The sequence below is a fragment of the Lolium rigidum genome, chromosome 6, assembly GCF_022539505.1.
Source record: "Lolium rigidum isolate FL_2022 chromosome 6, APGP_CSIRO_Lrig_0.1, whole genome shotgun sequence".
NCBI classification, from domain to species: Eukaryota; Viridiplantae; Streptophyta; class Magnoliopsida; order Poales; family Poaceae; genus Lolium; species Lolium rigidum.
Window position 1 is genome coordinate 146,736,548 of NC_061513.1, and position 21,899 is coordinate 146,758,446.

Below are 21,899 nucleotides of genomic sequence, written 5' to 3' on the forward strand. Positions count from 1 at the left end.
GAATATACTCGGCTTGGGCTCGCCCTCTCTTTTCTTCTTGCACTCCTCCTTCCATTTCTCATGCCGAGCAGCCACGGCCGCCGCATTTTCCTCGACACTAAGTTCCCAAGGCCTCGGGATGAGAGGCTTCGATGATGGCTCGGTATCTTTGTGGTTCTAGGTACATAAGGGTCCGGGTTAATAACCCAGGATCGCTCTCGCTTCTTCGCCGGAGGTGGATTGGGGGGCGGTGTCTGCTGATCACCCGCCGGACGAGGACTGGGGGGCGGCATCTGCTTACCCGCCGGAGGTGAATTGGGGGGCGGCGTCGGCTGACGTGAAGGAGGTGTAGGTGAAGCACCACCACCACCGCCGCCACCGCCACCGTCACCGCCACCGCCACCGCCACCGCCACCACCACCACCACCGTAGGGGGGTGGACTTGTTGGCGCCTCGCCTGGAAACTTGATAAATTTCTTCGCCATAGAATGAACTCGGCGCTTGACATCTCCAAGTCTTTTCACCCCTTCGGGTGTAGCAATGTCAATGTCCAGGTCCTCAAACCCTTGGACTATCTCCTCCACCGTCACACGAGCATAGCCATCTTGAATGGGGTTGTTGTGGTGGAGTGCTCCGAGTGGCAAAGCACCGCCGATGGCTACCTTCATGGACATGTTCCCGATAGGATAATACAGAAGACATGCTTTCATCTCCTTTATATCGTCCACGGGGTAGCGAGGAGGCTCCGGTGCAGTAATTTCGACCACCAGAGGCTCCGGTGCAGTAACTTCTATCGTCGGTGCACCAGCCGGTGAGGCCTCCATGGAAGCCACGCTGCTTCTTCTCCGCTGCTGGCTTCCGAGATCCATTGGATGATCTTCATGCTGCGCCCGAGCTGCATCTCTTTCGGCGACTAGTACACTCACGGTTTTCTTCATCACATCCATTTCCATTACTAACTTCGCCACAACATCCGCATCCCGATCCATCTTTCTCTTACGGCTTCGTAACCGTACGGGTCATCGTTCGGGGAACCCTACTTTCCACGGAATGGGCCCCATGCCTCGTACACGTCCTCCGTGTTCGGGATTCCCGAGGGCTTTTGTCGTGGCGTCGTTCTCTCCGTTGAACTTGATCCTCCCCTCTTGAGCTTCCCTCATTGCCTCAATAAGCTTTTGGGTGGGTGTAATTATTTTGCCCCGATAAACACACTCCCTCGTCTCCGGGTTCGGCGATCCCCCATGCCCGTACCACCAGCCTTTTGGCCCTTGGGTCCCATCCCTCCGTACTCGGACGGATTCCTCGCGCCCTCAGCTCGTTCTCCATCTTCTCCCACTTAGGCTGCCAAAAGCGATACCCTCCTGGCCCCATGATATGATTGTACTCCTTCTTGGCCGCATTCTCCTTATTTTTTTCGATATTTCAAGGAACTGCTCTGATTTCTTTTGCTTCACAAATTCTGGCCAATCATGTTGCAGTTTCTCATATTGTCCTCGTGAAATCCGGAGTCTTGCCCGGCTTGACAAAGTCATGGGCTAGATTTTGCTTGTATTTCCGGAATGCGTTGGCCATCCTAGAAAGAGCGAACTGTTTGACTAGCTTGCACCTCTCCTTGTTTTCCCGAATCTTGTTACCCGCCTCATCGTATCTCGCGGTATTCCGGAGGTAGAACGAAATGTTCCATAAGCTTCTTGAAGCAATCTTTTTTGTTCTCTTATCGACAAAAGTGAAACCAAGACGTGCCTTCTTTGGCTCATTCCACTCCTGGACGGTGATCGAGACGTTGTCTCTAACAACGGCTCCGCATTGGCTGACAAACTTGGTGGCGTTCTTGCTGGGCTCCAGCGGCCTGCCGGTTTGTTCATCGACAACATCGATGGTGCATGTTTCGTTTGGTTTCATCGTCTTGGTTGCGCCACGCTTTGACGACGTACTCGATTTTTTCGACGATCCGGCCGAGGGCTAAAATAAGAAAGAGAGTCGCGCGCGTTAGTACACACACATTTATTCAAATCAGTTAGTTTGTATCACCGTACGCTCAATATGTATATATATATACCTCGGCGCCGGAGGTGGTTGCTACTTCCAATTGAAGATCGTCGTTTATCGACGTTTCTTCGGCATCATCTGCTTGCTGACGGCGCCCTTCATCTTCACCCTCAAGGTTCAGATAAGAAGAGATATCATCTTCTTCTTCTCCGGTCGGCACATATAGAATATCACCTTTTATGATGCCGAACATATGGTCTTCAGCGTCCGGATCATAGTTGTCCGGAATCGGGTCAGCTCTATCGTCCGCCATATGTCGATCCCGAAAACATGTAGTCAAAACAAATTAATTGTGTATATGCATTATCACATCTCTTCTACATATAAACAGAGAGGGCGACGAGCGGGAGGCGAGAGGGGGGACGCAGTGACCGCGTGACCGAGAGACCGGTGGCGGTGGCGAAAGGGCGGTGGCGAAAGGGCGGTGGCGGTGACGAGGACACATAACCCTCGCGGTGGCGGTGGCGCGCTGACGGCGTTGGCGTTGGCGCGTTGAATAGAGGCGGTAGCGTTGACGGCGTTACATTTTTATGAATAGAGGTAGCGTTGGCGCGTTGACGGCGTTGGCGACGGTACGGCGGCGTTACAATTTTAGTTCATTTTTTATTAAGTCAAAATTTTAGTTCATTTTGTATTAAGTCAATTTTTATTAAGTCAAAATTTTAGTTCATTTTTATTAAGTCAAAACTTTAGTTCTTTTTAAGTTGGCGACGGTACGGCGGCGTTACATTTTTATGAATAGAGGTAGCGTTGACGGCGTTGACGGCGTTGGCGACGGTACGGCGGCGACACCACGGCGACAACGACGAAGGAACGGCGCCGCGCGCGCGGCGGGGACGAAGAATCGGACGGGGCGCGCGACGGGACGTACTGGGCAGCGGCGGCGGCGGCGTCACGGCGCGTGTCGAGGCTCGCGGAGAAGACGGGCCAAAACTTAACAAAATTTAAGTTTTTGTTAAGTTTTTATATATGAAGTTATAGTTAATTACAAAATTTTAAGTTTTTTTGTTAAGTTGAAGTTATAGTTAATTTCAAAATTTTAAGTTTTTTTGTTAAGTTGAAGTTATAGTTAATTACAAAATTTTAAGTTTTTTTGTTAAGTTGAAGTTATAGTTAATTACAAAATTTTAAGTTTTTTTTGTTAAGTATATAGTTAAAATTAAAAATAACAAACATAACAAAAAAAAAGGAAAAAATCCGGACTAATTCTTGCAAATTTTAAAAACTGTTTTTTTTTGTTAATTTTTTTTTCTAAAACTTCTTTTTGTTCGTCCTTTGGTGCGGCCGGTACGGTGCGGCGGCGGCGGTGCGCGTGCGGCCGGCGGCGCGGTCACGGTGGCCCAGAGGAGGGAGCAGCGGCGTCGGTCACGGGCGGTGCGCGCCGGCGGTCACGGGTGCGGCGCGCGGCGGCGGTCGGCGGCCGGGATCGAGAAGAGGAGGGGCCGGCGCGCAGGGCAGCGCGGCGCGCGGCGACACTTACGGCCGGGCCGGCGACGGATCGAGAAGAGGAGGCGCGGCGGCGGCGGCGGCGGCGGTCACGGCGGCGCGGCGAGACGTCGAGGCGCACGGCGGCAGCTCGACGACGACGAAGTCGAGAAGAGGAGGGGCCGGCGCGAACGAGGAAGACGAAGTGAGAACCGCATGCGGGCGGCGCGCGTGTATTTATAGGGACCCCCTTTAGTCGCGGTTGGGGTCGCCAACCGCGACTAAAGGGTTACCTTTAGTCGCGGTTGGCGACCCCAACCGCGACTAAAGGGTTTTTCGCCCGGTTTTTGGCCAGGCCAACCGCGACTAAAGCTCTTTTTTGAAAATACTTTTCTTTTTTGAAAATACTTTTCTTTTTTGAAAATCATATAATACATATAATATATCAAAAAATTCAGAAAAATAAAACTAATTCAATTCAAAATTTTAAAAATACAAATAATATATCAAAAAAATCAGAAAAAAAAACTAATTCAATTCAAAATCTTAAAAATACAAATAATATATCAAAAAATTTCAGAAAAATAAAACTAATTCAAATAAAACTAATTCATTTCAATATGTTAAAAATACAAATAATATATCAAAAAATTAAGAAAAATAAAACTAATTCAATTCAAAATGTTTAAAATACATATAATATATCAAAAAATTCATAAAAATAAAACTAATTCAATTCAAAATCTTAAAAATACAAATAATATATCAAAAAATTCAGAAAAAAAAACTAATTCAATTCAAAATCTTAAAAATACAAATAATATATCAAAAAATTTCAGAAAAATAAAACTAATTCAAATAAAACTAATTCAATTCAATATTTTAAAAATACAAATATTATATCAAAAAATTCAGAAAATTAAAACTAATTCATTTCTAAATGTTAAAAATACAAATAATGTATGAAAAAATTCAGGAAAATAAAACTAATTCATTTCAATATGTTAAAAATACAAATAATATATCAAAAAATTAAGAAAAATAAAACTAATTCAATTCAAAATGTTTAAAATACATATAATATATCAAAAAATTCATAAAAATAAAACTAATTCAATTCAAAATTTTAAAAATACAAATTATCAAAAATTCATAAAAATAAAACTAATTCAATTCAAAAGTTCGTTGGCCCCCTCTTCCCGCCTCTTTCCGCCGACCCCCTCTTCCCTCCTCGTCTTCCCGCCATTTCTTCCCCGTCTTCCCGCCTCTTTCTTCCCGCCAATTGTTTCCTCGCCAATTTCTTCCGGCCTCTTTCTTCCCGCCAATTTTTTCCCGCCAATTTCTTCCCGCCACTTTCTCCCCGCCTCTTTCTTCCCGCCTCCTGTCTTCCCGCTCCCATTTTTCCCGCCATTTGTCACTACATATAGGTAGCCCGGCTTGGCCAGCATTATCATCTCTACAATCTCTCATCACTCTCTCATGGCTTCCACCGCACCCACTCTAACCTACCAGCGAGGTGGAGGAGCTTTGCGCCTCGAACTACCCTTGCCCTCCGGGCTACCGCGTCCCCGCCGGCCGGAGCCTAAGCGCCGGCGGCGTGCCGGTCCCTCCCGTCCCTCGTGGTACCGCGCGCCGGCGGCCATCACGAACCACTACTACCTCGACCTCACGCCGGAGCAGCGGATGAATCCCCGCCGGCATCCCGATAACCAGCATACTTGGGACGCCTTCTTCATCAATCGGTGTGAGAGGGCGCTCGCCGGGTATGAGGAGGACGGTCCGCCTCCCGGAAACTTCCACGAGGCCGGCCGTCGGCTATGGTGGTACGGCCGGACTCCGCGAGCGTCATGGACTACATCACGGCCGGCGATATCCCCCGCCTGCGCTACCCTCGGTTCGAGCCACGAGCGCCGCCCGACGACGACGACGACAAGCAGCCGACGACGACGCCGGCAACTTAGAAGGCGACGACTACCAGCACAACGGCGGCGGCTATGAAGACTACGAGTATGCATATTATACGCCTAGGCAGGAGTATGACTAAATCACTCCAAATTTCATGTATGCAGGAGTATGACTTAGTCACTCCAAATTTCATGTATGCAGGAGTATGACTTAGTCACTCCAAATTTCATGTATGCAGGAGTATGACTTAGTCACTCCAAATTTCATGTATGCAGGAGTATGACTTAGTCACTCCAAATTTCATGTATCATCAGTGCTATCTCGAGTCAATTGAATCATTCGAAAATGGACACCAAACACATCACGGGTAATATAATTCACATGATTCATTCAACAAAGTTTGGTACAATAAATTATTACACATCATTTCTTCCCTTGTGTCCCTGCTTGCTTACGATTGTGCCGTATCCATGGAGCATCCTCATCATTTAACTTAATGCTTGGGTCGGTGTTCACTTTGAAGGGCGGAATTTCAGCAAACATATTATAATCTTCCGACATGTCCGTCTTGTCCTCCACTCCCACGATGTTTCTTTTCCCCGAAAGAACAATGTGGCGCTTTGGATCATCGCATGATGTACCGATCGTTTTCTTATCTTTCCGTTTCCTCGGTTTGCTACTCATGTCCTTCACATAGAAAACCCGAGCGACATCTTTCGCTAGGACGAATGGTTCGTCAAGGTAACCAAGATTGTTGAAATCCACCATTGTCATTCCGTATTGCTGGTCCACCTTTACCCCACCTCCTCGTTAGCTTGAACCATTTGCACCGGAACAAAGGGACCCTAAAGGAGGGTCCATAGTCAAGTTCCCATATCTCCTCTATGTAACCATAATATGTGACCTTTTGCCCATTCTCGGTTGCTGCATCAAAGCGGACACCACTGTTTTGGTTGGTGCTCTTTTTATCTTGGGCGATCGTGTAAAATGTATTCCCATTTATCTCGTACCCTTGGAAAGTCGTTATAGTCAAAGATGGTGTCTTGGCCAACATGTACAGCTGATCTACAACCTTATTGTCACTCATTAAATGTTTTCTCAACCAACTGCCGAAAGTCTCCATGTGGGCCTTCCTAATCCAGGATTCAGGCTTCCCGGGGTTGTCCGAGCGTAAAATATTCTTGTGTTTCTCAAAGTACGGAGCCACCAAGCTGGAATTGGTCGAACCGTGTGGTGTGCTTCGGTCGGAGAATGGCCGTCCATACATATCATTGATTTCCTTCCGATCGTGCCTTTTCCACTTAGTCTCCCCTCGTGCCGCGATTGAGGAAGACCAATCGGCTTAAGGTCGGGAACAAAGTCAACACAAAACTCAATTACCTCCTCATTTCCATAGCCCTTGGCGATGCTTCCTTCCGGCCTAGCACGGTTACGAACATATTTCTTTAATACTCCCATGAACCTCTCGAAGGGGAACATATTGTGTAGAAATACAGGACCGAGAATGGAAATCTCATCGACTAGGTGAACCAGGAGGTGCGTCATAATATTGAAGAAGGATGGCGGGAACACCAACTCGAAACTAACAAGACATTGGATCACATCGTTCCGTAACCGTGGTAGAACTTCGGATTGATTACCTTCGAGAGATTGCATTGAGGAATGCACATAGCTTCACAATGGCTACTCGAACATTTTCCGGCAGGAGCCCCTCAAAGCAATCGGAAGCAATTGCGTCATAATCACGTGGCGGTCGTGAGACTTCGGGTTTTGGAACTTTTTCTCCGCCATGTTGATTATTCCCTTTATATTGGACGAGAATCCTGACGGGACCTTCATACTCGCTCAGGCATTCAAAAAAGATGACCTTCTCTTCTTTGGTCGTAGCGTAGCCGGCACGACCTTGAAACCGTTCCGGATGCCGGTCATCGGGGTCTTTCAAACTTTGTCTGGTCCTGCCGTGCTTCATTTGTATCATTTGACTTCCCATACACGCCCAAGAAGCTTAGGATGTTCACGCAAATATTCTTCGTAACGTGCATCACGTCGATTGCGGAGCGGACTTCTAGGACTTTCCAATATTCTAGCTCCCGAATATAGATTTCTTCTTCCACATGGCTACGTGCCCGTCGGCTCCCTTCGGAACCGATTGTCCGCCAGGACCCTTTCCAAAGATGACTTTCAAATCCTTGACCATATCAAATACCTCAGCACCGAGTGTGTTCCGCGAGCTTCGGCCGGTGATCTGCCTTGCCGTTGTAATGCTTGCCTTTCTTTCTTACTCGGATGACCTTTCGGAAGAAATCGACGATGCCCAAGGTACACGTTCTTCTTACAATTTGGCAAATGTACACTTTCGGTCTCATGTAAGCGGTGCGTGCATGCATTGTATCCCTTATTTGACAGTCCCGAAAGGTTACTAAGAGCAGGCCAATCGTTGATGGTTACGAAAAGCAACGCTCGTAGGTCAAATTCCTCTTCTTTGTGCTCATCCCACACACGGACACCAGGTCTGCCCCACAGCTGTAAAAGTTCATCAACTAATGGCCTTAGGTACACATCGATGTCGTTGCCGGGTTGCTTCGGACCTTGGATGAGCACCGGCATCATAATGAACTTCCGCTTCATGCACAACCAAGGAGGAAGGTTGTAGATGCATAGAGTCACGGGCCAGGTACTATGGCTGGAGCTCGCTCGCCAAAAGGATTCATGCCATCCATACTTAGACCAAATCTTATGTTCCTTGCGTCAGCTGCAAAATCTTTGAACTCTCTGTCGATCTTTCTCCATTGCGTTCCATCCGCGGGGTGTCTCAACTCCCCGTCCGACTTACGGTCCTCTTTGTGCCATCGCAACAACTTGGCATGCTCTTTGTTCCCGAACGGACGTTTCAACCGTGGTATTATAGGAGCATACCACATCACCTTGGCGGGAACCCTCTTCCCGGGTTTCGGCCCTCAACATCGTCGTCACCAGGGTCATCGCCTCCGATCTTATAACGCAATGCGGTGCATACCGGGCATTCATTCAAATTCTCGTATTCACCGCGGTAGAGGATGCGATCGTTGATGCATGCATGTATCTTCGTAACCTCTAAACCTAGAGGGCGGACAACCTTCTTTGCTTCGTACGTACCGGCGGGCAACTCGTTATTCTTTGGAAACATATTCTTCAACATTTTCAGCAAGTTTTCAAATGCCGAGTCAGCTACACCTGCCCGTGCCTTCCATCTCGACAGAATCCGAGTGTGCAGCCCAGCTTTTTCGGACCATCATCGCATCCGGGTACAGCGCCTTCCTGTGATCCTCTAACATGCGATCCAAATTCTCCCTCTCTTTTCAGTTTCGCAGCGTCTCCGTGCATCAGCAATGGTCCGACCAAGATCATCAACGGGATCATCATCACGTGCCTCTTCTTCACCTTCCCCTTCACCTTCCCCTTCACCTTCAGCATCCTCCATGAAAGTATCACCGAAATGAGCAAGATAGCTTTCATCGATGAAATCATCCCCTTCTTCATCTTCTTCCATTATAACCCCTCTTTCTCCATGCTTGGTCCAACAATTATAGCTTGGCATGAAACCGTGCCGAAGCAGGTGCATGTGAACATCTCTTGAGGAAGAGTAACCCTTCTGATTCTTACAGTTAACACATGGACAGATAACAAAACCCCCCTGCTTGTTCGCATTAGCCACTACGAGGAAATCTTTCAAACCCGCACTGAACTCGCCGGAGAGTCGGTTACCGTACATCCATTGTTGATTCATCTACATTATTATAATATAAAATATATAATTAACCATCATGCATTTGTTAAACTAACTAGCTACAAACAATATAAATTAAACAATGAACTACACACACATGCACATTTTATCAACGACACATCAAAGGTTCAAGTTGCTAACCGCGATCGAGGAGGAAAAAATAAATGAGAAAGCTCAAGTGTGGCTCCAACACTTCATATCATGTTTGTTTCATGCTCTTGGGGCATTTCATCAAACACCTTATGTGCATAAGAGGAACCAAAAGCAAACCTAACACCCACTTGTGAAGTTTGTGAAGAGAATGGCACCAAATGGCTAAGTGTTGGCTGCTAGGTGGTATATATAGGGGAGGGGCTTTAGTCCCGGTTGGCCTGGCCAACCGCGACTAAAGGCCTTCGGCACTCTTAGTCGCGGTTGGCCAGGCCAACCGCGACTAAAGCCCCCCACGTGCACCGGCTGGCCACCGAGCGCCCTGGGCCCAGGCCTTTGGTCGCGGTTCGCCTCCCGAACCGCGACTAAAGGTACCATTAGTCGCGGTTTCTGCAGCATCGCGACTTATGGGACTCACCCGAAGCCTGTTTTTCCACCAGTGTACATAGCTACATGTCAGAGATGAGCAGTTGCCCTACGCCTGATGGGTGGAGGTTCTAAGGGGTCACTGAATCCACCAGCCACCTTATGACCTCCAGGAAGACTAGGGCCCTAATGGATTTATCAGGACTCGTCAGAGAAAAGTCGTCAGTGACAATGGTTTTGTACTAATGGAGTTCGGTGTTGCGATATCATTGAGGAGGAGCGCGTGTAGTGACACCTAGAAAATAGGCACGTTCGCCGAAACTCGTTAACAAAAAATTCGGTGTCCCCATCGTGTGATTACTTGATAGATTGAGCATACGATGGTTACAACCACAACTTTCACTGCTCTGAAATTGCTTCTATGTTAGGTGAAATTAGAGAGATTACGAGTTTTGTTAGCTTTTCTCAGACATTCTAATGAGCAGCCCACTTGTGGGTAAAAATTGCATCTGTTGCAAGCAAGGGAAACTCGTGGCTGACTGTCCCTCCAAAATTTATCTGTAACTTGTCCTATGAATGAATGAAATCTCCATTTTATCACAAGGAAAAAAGTTGCTTCAATATCAGCTATAGAAAAGAAAAGGAATTATACACATTTGAAGCAGTCTCTATATGAACACGGAGATTCATCGACATTTTCAACCATATATTGTTTGACATATAACCGAATCATATTGTATATAGATCAGGTTATGTGTAATTCATTGTATAGAGTCCTTTGTCCCTACTTGTACTTCAAGATAGGGCTTGTAATATCCTATTTATACATGAGCAATACAAGCGCTATGACGTGTGGCTAATCCCCAAATTACATGGTATCAGAGTGAAACCCTAACCCGTCCTAGCTTTGCTCTCTTCCGCCGCCAAACCCTAAATCACCACCACCACAGATCTCTCTTTTGGCCGGCCTCCCTCTTCTTATGCTCGAATCTTAGTCAACGGTACCACCATGACGCAGTCCGAGAATGAGAAAAAGGAGGAACTCGCCGATGCTCAAAGCCTTGTGGCTGCAGGTTACTTCTCCCTCTTCGCCCTCCACACTCAGGTGATCACACTCCCTAACATCAAGACGCTTGTGCCCATAACCCTCGACCTCTCCGCCGCTACCTATGGCAAGTGGCGCAAATTCTTTCGAGCTGACGTGCGCAAGTACGTTGTGGAGGATCATCTCCTTCCCACATCGTCCTCAACCCTCACCCCGAGTGGGTTCTCCTCGACGCCACCATCGTATCCTGGATCTGTGGGCTAGTCTCCATGGAGATCTTGGACACCAACATGGAGTCGGATGCTCCTACTCATAAACTTTGGGCCACCATCGACGATCTCTTCAATGACCACAAGAAAAACCGGCAACTCATTCTCACCGAGCTTGGACGTGTGTCTCAGGGTGAGCTTAACATCGCCAATTACTTCCTGCTGATCAACAGCCTCTCTGATGTCATCACAGGCGTCTGTGCTCCTGCCTCTTATGATGAACTCATCCTTTGCTGCCTCCAAGGCCTCAATGAAAAGTATGAGCATGTCTCTGATCTCATCTTTGTGATGACCCCGTTCCCGACCTTTGCACATACATGCTCGCTACTCATGTTGCAGGAGATGAAGGGAAAAAATCGCCGAGCCTTGGACGATACAGTGTTCTTCTCTTCCCCGAGTGCACCTGCTCCGCCTACATCGGCCCCTGCACCTCTCATGCAGAAGCCAACTTGCGCGCCCACGAAGGCCGACAACAAGAAGAACAAAAACAAGGGTCGGGGTAACAACAATGCCAACCCCACCTATGCTACCTCAGACTGCGACACTCCCGCCTTCGCCATCCCCACATACCAGAAGCCCTGGAACGGTGCCATCAGGATGTGGTCGTACACCGACGCTCTGCCTGCGCCCATGGCCCGCATGCAATCGCCTCCTCCGGTGAACTATGGACAGGCTGCCACTCCCATGATGACTCACGGCTTTCCTGGTGGTTATGGCATCCCTGGCTTCCATGCCGGCTACGGTACTCCAGGATTCAACCATGGCTATGACACTCCCAGATATAATGGCTATGGCAACCCCTCGCCCTACTCCGGCGGCTCATGGGACCAATAGTCGTTGATGAACCAGTTCAACACCATGTCGCTGCAGCACCCGCAAGGAAAATGGGATCATGGACACGGGCGCGTCCTCGCATAAGGCTTCGAACCCTGGTATGTTATCCTCGGTCTCACGACCACCTCCTTCCGGTGCGGTCATTATCGGTAATGGCGCCACCATGTCCATCACCGCTACCAGCCACACGCTACCACCCCTTCTTCCATGTATAGGCCACCATTACACCTCTGCAATGTTTTGGTTAATCCGCATCTTGTCAAAAAATATTGTTTCTGTTCAAATCCTTAGCATTGACAACTTACTCTCCATTGAATTTGATCCTTTTGGTTTCTCTATGAAGGACCACCAGACCAGGACCAAAATATTGAGATCCAACAGCTCGGGACCCCACTACCCTCTCCATCGCACTCCTCTAGCGAGTCGTTATCAATCCTATGTCGCTATCGATCCCAATCTTTAGCACAGTCGCCTTGGACATCCCGCTCGTCACGTCCTGGAAGCTTTAGCTCGTTCTTCAATTATTCCTCAGAGTAGAATTAAGAATAAATCAAGTCTTTGTCAAGCTTGTCAACTAGGACATCATGCCCGTCTTCCTTTTAGTTCCTCTTCAAGTGTAACGCCTTGTCCGTTTCAATAAGTTCATTGTGACTTATCGACCTCACCGATTGACAAGGTATTAACTTGTCAATGCCTACAAGTTGTAGACTAGGGTTTCGTGGAAAGTAGAGGGCAAGTAGATCTCGAAAGCTTCAGCCGAAAAGTGCTCGACTGCTAAAAACTAGGGTTGGTGTTAACAATGATTCGATCCTCTCTTTCTCCCTTGACTCCCCTTTATATAAGAGGTGGAGCCGAGGTTTTCGTATTGTACAAGTTACAAAGTCCGGGAGACTTATTTGAGTCCTTCCCGCAATGATACAAGTCTATTATTCCTAATCTATCTCTCTTTTCCATATCGATGCTTATTGGGCTTCTGAGCTTCATAAAACTTCGGGTCGTGGACCTTCAGTTACTCCCGGGTACCTTATTCGACAGGCCCACCAGGGATGCCTATGTCAGTAGCCCCGAGATTTTGCTTGAATCGTAGAATCGAGTAAAATCTCCACTATACAAACAATCCATAAGTTCTATGAATCTTTGTTATATTTTTGCTTGAACTATTTATATCTTGTACAGGGATAACGGTAAAAGGGGCTGATTCATCTGACGGATTAGGTATCAGTTAACTGCTCTTGCGGCAATCCCGCGAAAACCTACTTTAAGGTCAAGTCCCTGGACTCGACCTCGGGATACTGGTTTAATTTGACATGTGCCGCTTAAGGTCTTACCATATGCCGAACTCCAGTTAAGTTTTATCGAGTACCTAACGCGTCCATTAGGATTTTTCTTCGCGTCTCTTGACACGGATAAAGTAGTAGAGCACATTCGGGTGCGATACCACACCGCACAGGACGGATCCTGGGGACTTACCTTCGTAAAAGATTACGGCATACATATATTTTATCGCGACGTACGCGTTCTGAGAATATATTGTCGAGTGCCTTTTCCGGCTGTTGGAATGGCATATTTCTTCGAGTTATGATGACATAATATCTTGTCCTCCTGATGGGAGTATATTTCGAGTTATATAAAAATCGAAAATGATATAATCTCATATTTCGTCGGGTGCGCGATCAGCGCTCTCGATGGGAGTAGCCCCCGAGGCTACGGCCAAGTGCTTGAACTTGGTCGTAGGCTCAACTTGCATTGTCTTCTCGCTTTTTTGTTATCTTTTTTTTTTTACTTTCTACTGCTCCATCTCTTTATCTTCAATTCCACCGGGTGCGCGACCAGCGCTCCCGATGGGAGTAGCCCCCGAGGCTACAACCAAGTGCTTGTACTTGGTTGTAGGCTCACTCTTCGCTATTTTTCGCCAACTTTATCTTGTCTTTTTGTTGGGATTCGTAGCATAGAAAACAAAAAAATTCCTACCGCAAGAATGAATAACAAGCTAAGATCTAATCTAGTAGATGGTAGCAACGAGATGAAGATCAACATACCCTCGAAGACCGCTAAGCGTTAATGAGATAAATCTCATGGTTGATGTAGTCGGTCACTTGCCGCTTTCAAAAGCGCGTAGAAGATCTTGATGGTGCCACAATCGGGCAGCACCTCCGTACTCGGTCACACATTCGGTGTTGACGACGACGTCCTTCTCCCCGTTCCAGCGGGCAACGGATGTAGTAGATCCTCCTCGGAATCCCGCCAGCACGACGGCGTGGTGACGGTCGTGGTGGAGATCTCCGGCAGAGCTTCACCGTAAGCGCTGCAGGAGAAGAAGGAGGAGGGAGTAGCTAGGGTTTGGGAGAGAGGAGGGGCTTGGGGCGCCGGCCATGGTGCCCCTTGGTGGGGCGGCCAAGTAGTATCCAGCCCTCTCCCTCTCCCTCTCTTTATATAGGTGGAACCCCCAAGGGTTTGCCCAAAATCCGAATAAGAGTTCAACTCAAAACCTTCCATATGGGTGAAACCTAGGGGAAGTGGGACTCCTCCCTTTCCTTCCCCTATGGCCAGCCATGGAGGTGGAGTCCACCATGGACTCCACCTTCCCCTTTGGTTGGCCGGTGATACGTCTCAAACGTATCTATAATTTCTTATGTTCCATGCTACTTTTATGATGATACTCACATGTTTTATACACATTATATGTCATTATTATGCATTTTCCGGCACTAACCTATTAATGAGATGCCGAAGAGCCAGTTGCTGTTTTCTGCTGTTTTTGGTTTCAGAAATCCTAGTAAGGAAATATTCTCGGAATTGGACGAAATCAACGCCCAGGGTCCTATTTTCACACGAAGCTTCCAGAAGACCGAGGGGGAAAGGAAGTGGGGCCACGAGGTGGCCACACCACAGGGCGGCGTGGCCCAAGCCCTGGCCGCGCCGACCTAGTGTGTGGGCCCCTCGTGTGGCCCCCCGCGTTGCCCTTCCGCCTACTTAAAGCCTCCGTCGCGAAACCCCCAGTACCGAGAGCCACGATACGGAAAACCTTACTGAGACGCCGCCGCCGCCAATCCCATCTCGGGGGATTCAGGAGATCGCCTCCGGCACCCTGCCGGAGAGGGGAATCATCTCCCGGAGGACTCTACACCGCCATGGTCGCCTCCGGAATGATGAGTGAGTAGTTCACCCCTGGACTATGGGTCCATAGCAGTAGCTAGATGGTTGTCTTCTCCTCATGTGCTTCATTGTCGGATCTTGTGAGCTGCCTAACATGATCAAGATCATCTATCTGTAATGCTATATGTTGTGTTTGTTGGGATCCGATGGATAGAGAATACTATGTTATGTTGATTATCAATCTATTACCTATGTGTTGTTTATGATCTTGCATGCTCTCCGTTGTTAGTAGAAGCTCTCGCCAAGTTTTTGCTAGTAACTCCAAGAGGGAGTATTTATGCTCGATAGTGGGTTCATGCCTCCATTAAATCTGGGACAGTGACAGAAAGTTCTAAGGTTGTGGATGTGTTGTTGCCACTAGGGATAAAACATTGATGCTATGTTCGAGGATATAGTTATTGATTACATTACGCACCAGACTTAATGCAATTGTCTCGTTGCTTGCAACTTAATACCGGAAGGGGTTCGGATGATAACCTCGAAAGTGGACTTTTTAGGCATAGATGCATGCTGGATAGCGGTCTATGTACTTTGTCGTAATGCCCAATTGAATCTCACAATACTCATCATGTCATGTATGTGCATTGTCATGCCCTCTCTATTTGTCAATTGCCCAACTGTAATTTGTTCACCCAACATGCTATTTATCTTATGGGAGAGACACCTCTAGTGAACTGTGGACCCCGGTCCATTCTTTTACATCGAATACAATCTACTGCAATACTTGTTTTACTGTTCTCTGCAAACAATCATCATCCACACTATACATCTAATCCTTTGTTACAGCAAGCCGGTGAGATTGACAACCTCACTGTTTCGTTGGGGCAAAGTACTTTGGTTGTGTTGTGCAGGTTCCACGTTGGCGCCGGAATCCCTGGTGTTGCGCCGCACTACATCTCGCCGCCATCAACCTTCAACGTGCTTCTTGGCTCCTACTGGTTCGATAAACCTTGGTTTCTAACTGAGGGAAAACTTGCTGCTGTACACATCATACCTTCCTCTTGGGGTTCCCAATGGACGAGTGCTTTACCGTCACAAGGAAGCTACTACGCCACATCAACTGTGCGCAAGCAGCTCTTTTTCTGGCGCCGTTGCCGGGGAGATCAAGACACGCTGCAAGGGGAGTCTCCACAATCCAATCTCTTTACTTTGTTTTTGTCTTGCTTTATTTTATTTACTATTTTGTTTGCTGCACTAAATCAAAACACAAAAAAATTAGTTGCTAGTTTTACTTTATTTACTATCTTGTTTGCTATATTAAAAACACAAAAAAATTAGTTACTTGCATTTACTTTATCTAGTTTACTTTATTTACTGCTGCTAAAATGAGTAATCCTGAAGTTGAAGTTCGTTCTTTTAAACAACAAGGTGGAGAAAGTTTTAAAGATGCTTGGTATAGAATTAGTGATGCTCATCATAGGTGCACGAAGAAACACTCCACTATTATCCTACTTAGGAACTTTTATGTTGGAATATCTAGTTGGAATAGGTATGTTCTTGATACTCTTTCAGGGGGTAATTTCCTAGGTACTCCTGCTTTAGAAGCTAGTTGCATCATTGAGAATCTAGTTGGAATACCACCTGTTAATGAAACTAAAAGCGAAATCTCTCTTGAGGACGTTATGAAAAAATTGGAAACCATAGAGAAAAAATTTCCAAGCGTTGAAACTAAATTGGAAATGCTGCTTGATAAAACTGATGAACTTGATAAATCCTTAGGAGGAATTGATGAAAGAATTAGTGTTCTAGGAACTTGTGTTGTCCATGATAATCAAATCAATAGGATTGGTGAACTTGAAGAAGCTATGGAAACCTTGGGTTCAACTTTTTCTTCTCTTAAGTATAAAGAGAAAGCTTATGTGGGTAAGAAGGGTAGCAAAACCCCTGGTAAGAATGTCAAGGCTTCATCTCTTGATAATACTTGATACACACTTTCTGCGCCTAGCTGAAAGGCGTTAAAGAAAAGCGCTTATGGGAGACAACCCATGTTTTTACTACAGTAATTTTGTTTTATATTTGAGTCTTGGAAGTTGTTTACTACTGTAGCAACATCTCCTTATCTTAGTTTTATTGCATTGTTGTGCCAAGTAAAGTCTCTAATAGAAGGATGATACTAGATTTGGATTACTGCGCAGAAACAGTTTTCTTTGCTGTCACGAATCTGGGTAAAATTCTCTGTAGGAAACTCAGAAAATTATGCCAATTTACGTGAGTGATCCTCAGATATGTACGCAACTTTCATTAGTTTTAAGTTTTCTCATCTGAGCAAGTCTGGTGCCTGTTAAAAATTCGTCTTTACGAACTGTTCTGTTTTGACAGATTCTGCCTTTTATTTTGCATTGCCTCGTTTTGCTATGTTAGATGGATTTCTTTGTTCCATTGACTTTCAGTAGATTTGTGCAATGTCCAGAAGTATAAAGAATGATTGTGTCACCTCTGAATATGTGAATTTTGATTATGCACTAATCCTCTAATGAGTTTGTTTCGAGTTTGGTGTGGAGGAAGTTTTCAAGGATCAAGAGAGGAGGATGATATACACTATGATCAAGGAGAGTGAAAGCTCTAAGCTTGGGGATGCCCCAGTGGTTCACCCCTGCATATATCAAGAAGACTCAAGCGTCTAAGCTTGGGGATGCCCAAGGCATCCCCTTCTTCATCGACAACATTATCAGGTTCCTCTAGTGAAACTATATTTTTATTCCGTCACATCTTATGTACTTTGCTTGGAGCGTCGGTTTGTTTTTGTTTTGTTTGAATAAAGTTGGATCCTAGCATTCATTGTGTGGGAGAGAGACACGCTCCACTGTTGCATATGGACAAATATGTCCTTAGGCTTTACTCATAGTATTCATGGCGAAAGTTTCTTCTTCGTTAAATTGTTATACGGTTGGAATCGGAAAATGATATATGTGGTAATTGGTATAATATCTTGAATAATGTGATACTTGGCAATTGTTGTGCTCATGTTTAAGCTCTTGCATCATATACTTTGCACTTATTAATGAAGAAATACATAGAGCATGCTAAAATCTGATTTGCATGTTTGGTTTCTCTAAGGTCTAGATAATTTCTAGTATTGAGTTTGAACAACAAGGAAGACGGTATAGAGTCTTATAATGTTTACAATATGTCTTTTATGTGAGTTTTGCTGTACCGGTTCATCCTTGTGTTTGTTTCAAATAAACCTTGCTAGCCTAAACCTTGTATCGAGAGGGAATACTTCTCATGCATCCAAAATCCTTGAGCCAACCACTATGCCATTTGTGTCCACCATACCTACCTACCACATGGTATTTCTCCGCCATTCCAAAGTAAATTGCTTGAGTGCTACCTTTAAAATTTCCATTCTTTATCTTTGCAATATATAGCTCATGGGACAAATAGCTTAAAAACTATTGTGGTATTGAATATGTACTTATGCACTTTATCTCTTATTAAGTTGCTTGTTGAGCGATAACAATGTTTCTGGGGACGCCATCAACTACTCTTTTGTTGAATATCATGTGAGTTGCTATGCATGTCCGTCTTGTCTGAAGTAAGGGCGATTTACCACTCATTTAATGGTTAGAGCATGCATATTGTTAGAGAAGAACATTGGGCCGCTAACTAAAGCCATGATCCATGGTGGAAGTTTCAGCTTTGGACATATATCCTCAATCTCATATGAGAACATTAATTGTTGCTACATGCTTATGCATTAAAGAGGAGTCCATTATCTGTTGTCTATGTTGTCCCGGTATGGATGTCTAAGTTGAGAATAATCAAAAGCGACAAAATCCAATGCGAACTTTCTCCTTAGACCTTTGTACAGGCGGCATAGAGGTACCCCTTTGTGACACTTGGTTAAAACATGTGTATTGCAATGATAATCCCGGTAATCCAAGCTAATTAGGACAAGGTGCGGGCACTATTAGTATACTATGCATGAGGCTTGCAACTTGTAAGATATAATTTACATAACTCATATGCTTTATTACTACCGTTGACAAAATTGTTTCTTGTTGTCAAAATAAAAGCTCTAGAACAAATATAGCAATCAATGCTTCCCTCTGCGAAGGGCCATTCTTTTACTTTTATGTTGAGTCGGTTCACCTATCTCTCTCCACCTCAAGAAGCAAACACTTGTGTGAACTGTGCATTGATTCCTACATACTTGCATATTGCACTTGTTATATTACTTTACATTGACAATATCCATGAGATATACATGTTACAAGTTGAAAGCAACCGTTGAAACTTTATCTTCCTTTGTGTTGCTTCAATACCTTTACTTTGAATTATTGCTTTATGAGTTAACTCTTATGCAAGACTTATTGATGCTTGTCTTTAAGTACTATTCATGAAAAGTCTTTACTTTATGATTCAATTGTTTACTCATGTCATTTACCATTGTTTCAAATCGCTGCATTCATTACATGTGCTTACAATAGTATTGATCAAGATTATGTTGGTAGCATTGTCACTTAAGAAATTATCTTTGTTATCGTTTACCTACTCGGGACGAGTAGGAACTAAGCTTGGGGATGCTTGATACGTCTCAAACGTATCTATAATTTCTTATGTTCCATGCTACTTTTATGATGATACTCACATGTTTTATACACATTATATGTCATTATTATGCATTTTCCAAGCACTAACCTATTAACGAGATGCCGAAGAGCCGATTCTGTTGTTTTCTGCTGTTTTTGGTTTCAGAAATCCTAGTAAGGAAATATTCTCGGAATTGGACGAAATCAACGCCCAGGGTCCTATTTTCACACGAAGCTTCCAGAAGACCGAGGGGGAAAGGAAGTGGGGCCACGAGGTGGCCACACCACAGGGCGGCGCGGCCCAAGCCCTGGCCGCGCCGACCTAGTGTGTGGGCCCCTCGTGTGGCCCCCCGCGTTGCCCTTCCGCCTACTTAAAGCCTCCGTCGCGAAACCCCCAGTACCGAGAGCCATGATACGGAAAACCTTACTGAGACGCCGCCGCCAATCCCATCTCGGGGGATTCAGGAGATCGCCTCCGGCACCCTGCCGGAGAGGGGAATCATCTCCCGGAGGACTCTACACCGCCATGGTCGCCTCCGGATTGATGAGTGAGTAGTTCACCCCTGGACTATGGGTCCATAGCAGTAGCTAGATGGTTGTCTTCTCCTCATCTGCTTCATTGTCGGATCTTGTGAGCTGCCTAACATGATCAAGATCATCTATCTGTAATGCTATATGTTGTGTTTGTTGGGATCCGATGGATAGAGAATACTATGTTATGTTGATTATCAATCTATTACCTATGTGTTGTTTATGATCTTGCATGCTCTCCGTTGTTAGTAGAAGCTCTCGCCAAGTTTTTGCTAGTAACTCCAAGAGGGAGTATTTATGCTCGATAGTGGGTTCATGCCTCCATTAAATGCGGGACGATGACGAGAAAGTTCTAAGGTTGTGGATGTGTTGTTGCCACTAGGGATACAACATTGATGCTATGTTCGAGGATATAGTTATTGATTACATTACGCACCGGACTTAATGCAATTGTCTCGTTGCTTGCAACTTAATACCGGAAGGGGTTCGGATGATAACCCGAAAGTGGACTTTTTAGGCATAGATGCATGCTGGATAGCGGTCTATGTACTTTGTCGTAATGCCCAATTGAATCTCACAATACTCATCATGTCATGTATGTGCATTGTCATGCCCTCTCTATTTGTCAATTGCCCAACTGTAATTTGTTCACCAACATGTTATTTATCTTATGGAAGAGACACCTCTAGTGAACTGTGGACCCCGGTCCATTCTTTTACATCGAATACAATCTACTGCAATACTTGTTTTACTGTTCTCTGCAAACAATCATCATCCACACTATACATCTAATCCTTTGTTACGGCAAGCCGGTGAGATTGACAACCTCACTGTTTCGTTGGGGCAAAGTACTTTGGTTGTGTTGTGCAGGTTCCACGTTGGCACCGGAATCCCTGGTGTTGCGCCACACTACATCTCGCCGCCATCAACCTTCAACGTGCTTCTTGGCTCCTACTGGTTCGATAAACCTTGGTTTCTAACTGAGGGAAAACTTGCTGCTGTACACATCATACCTTCCTCTTGGGGTTCCCAACGGACGAGTGCTTTACCGTCACAAGGAAGCTACTACGCCACGTCAACTGTGCGCAAGCAGCCGACTAGGGTTGGTGGAGTCCATCCGGGCCTCCACCTTCCATGGTGATTTCTTCCGGAAGGTTCTAGAACATTCTAGCACCTTCCATAAATGCACCGGATCATTTCCAAACTTGGAAAGTGACTTCCTATATATGAATCTTATTCTCCAGACCATTCCGGAACTCCTCCTGATGTCATGGATCCCATCCGAGACTTCGAACAACATTCGAACTCCATTCCATATTCCATATCTACTTATAACGTCATCAAACCTTAAGTGTGTCACCCTACGGTTCGAGAACTATGCGGACATGATCGAGACTCCTTTCCGATCAATAACTAATAGCGGGACCTGGAGATCCATAATAGCTCCCACATATTCAACGACGACTTCGTGATCAAAAGAACCATTCACATACGATACCGATTCCCTTTGTCACGTGATACTTTACTTGTCCGAGGTTCGATCATCGGTATCTCCATACCTAGTTCAACCTCGTTACCGACAAGTACTCTTTACTCGTACCGTGGTATGTCATCTCTTGTGACCTAGTCACATCCTTGCAAGCTAATTAGATGACATTCCACCGAGAGGGCCCAGAGTATATCTATCTGTCATCGGGATGGACAAATCCCACTCTTGATTTACATGATCTCATGGTCGAAGGACTAGGTAACTATGTATCGAAAGCTTATAGCAAGTTGAACTTAATGACTCGATCTCATGCTATGCTTACTATGGGTGTGTCCATCACATCATTTACCTAATGATATGATCTTGTTATTAATAACATTCGATGTTCATGATCAGGAAACCA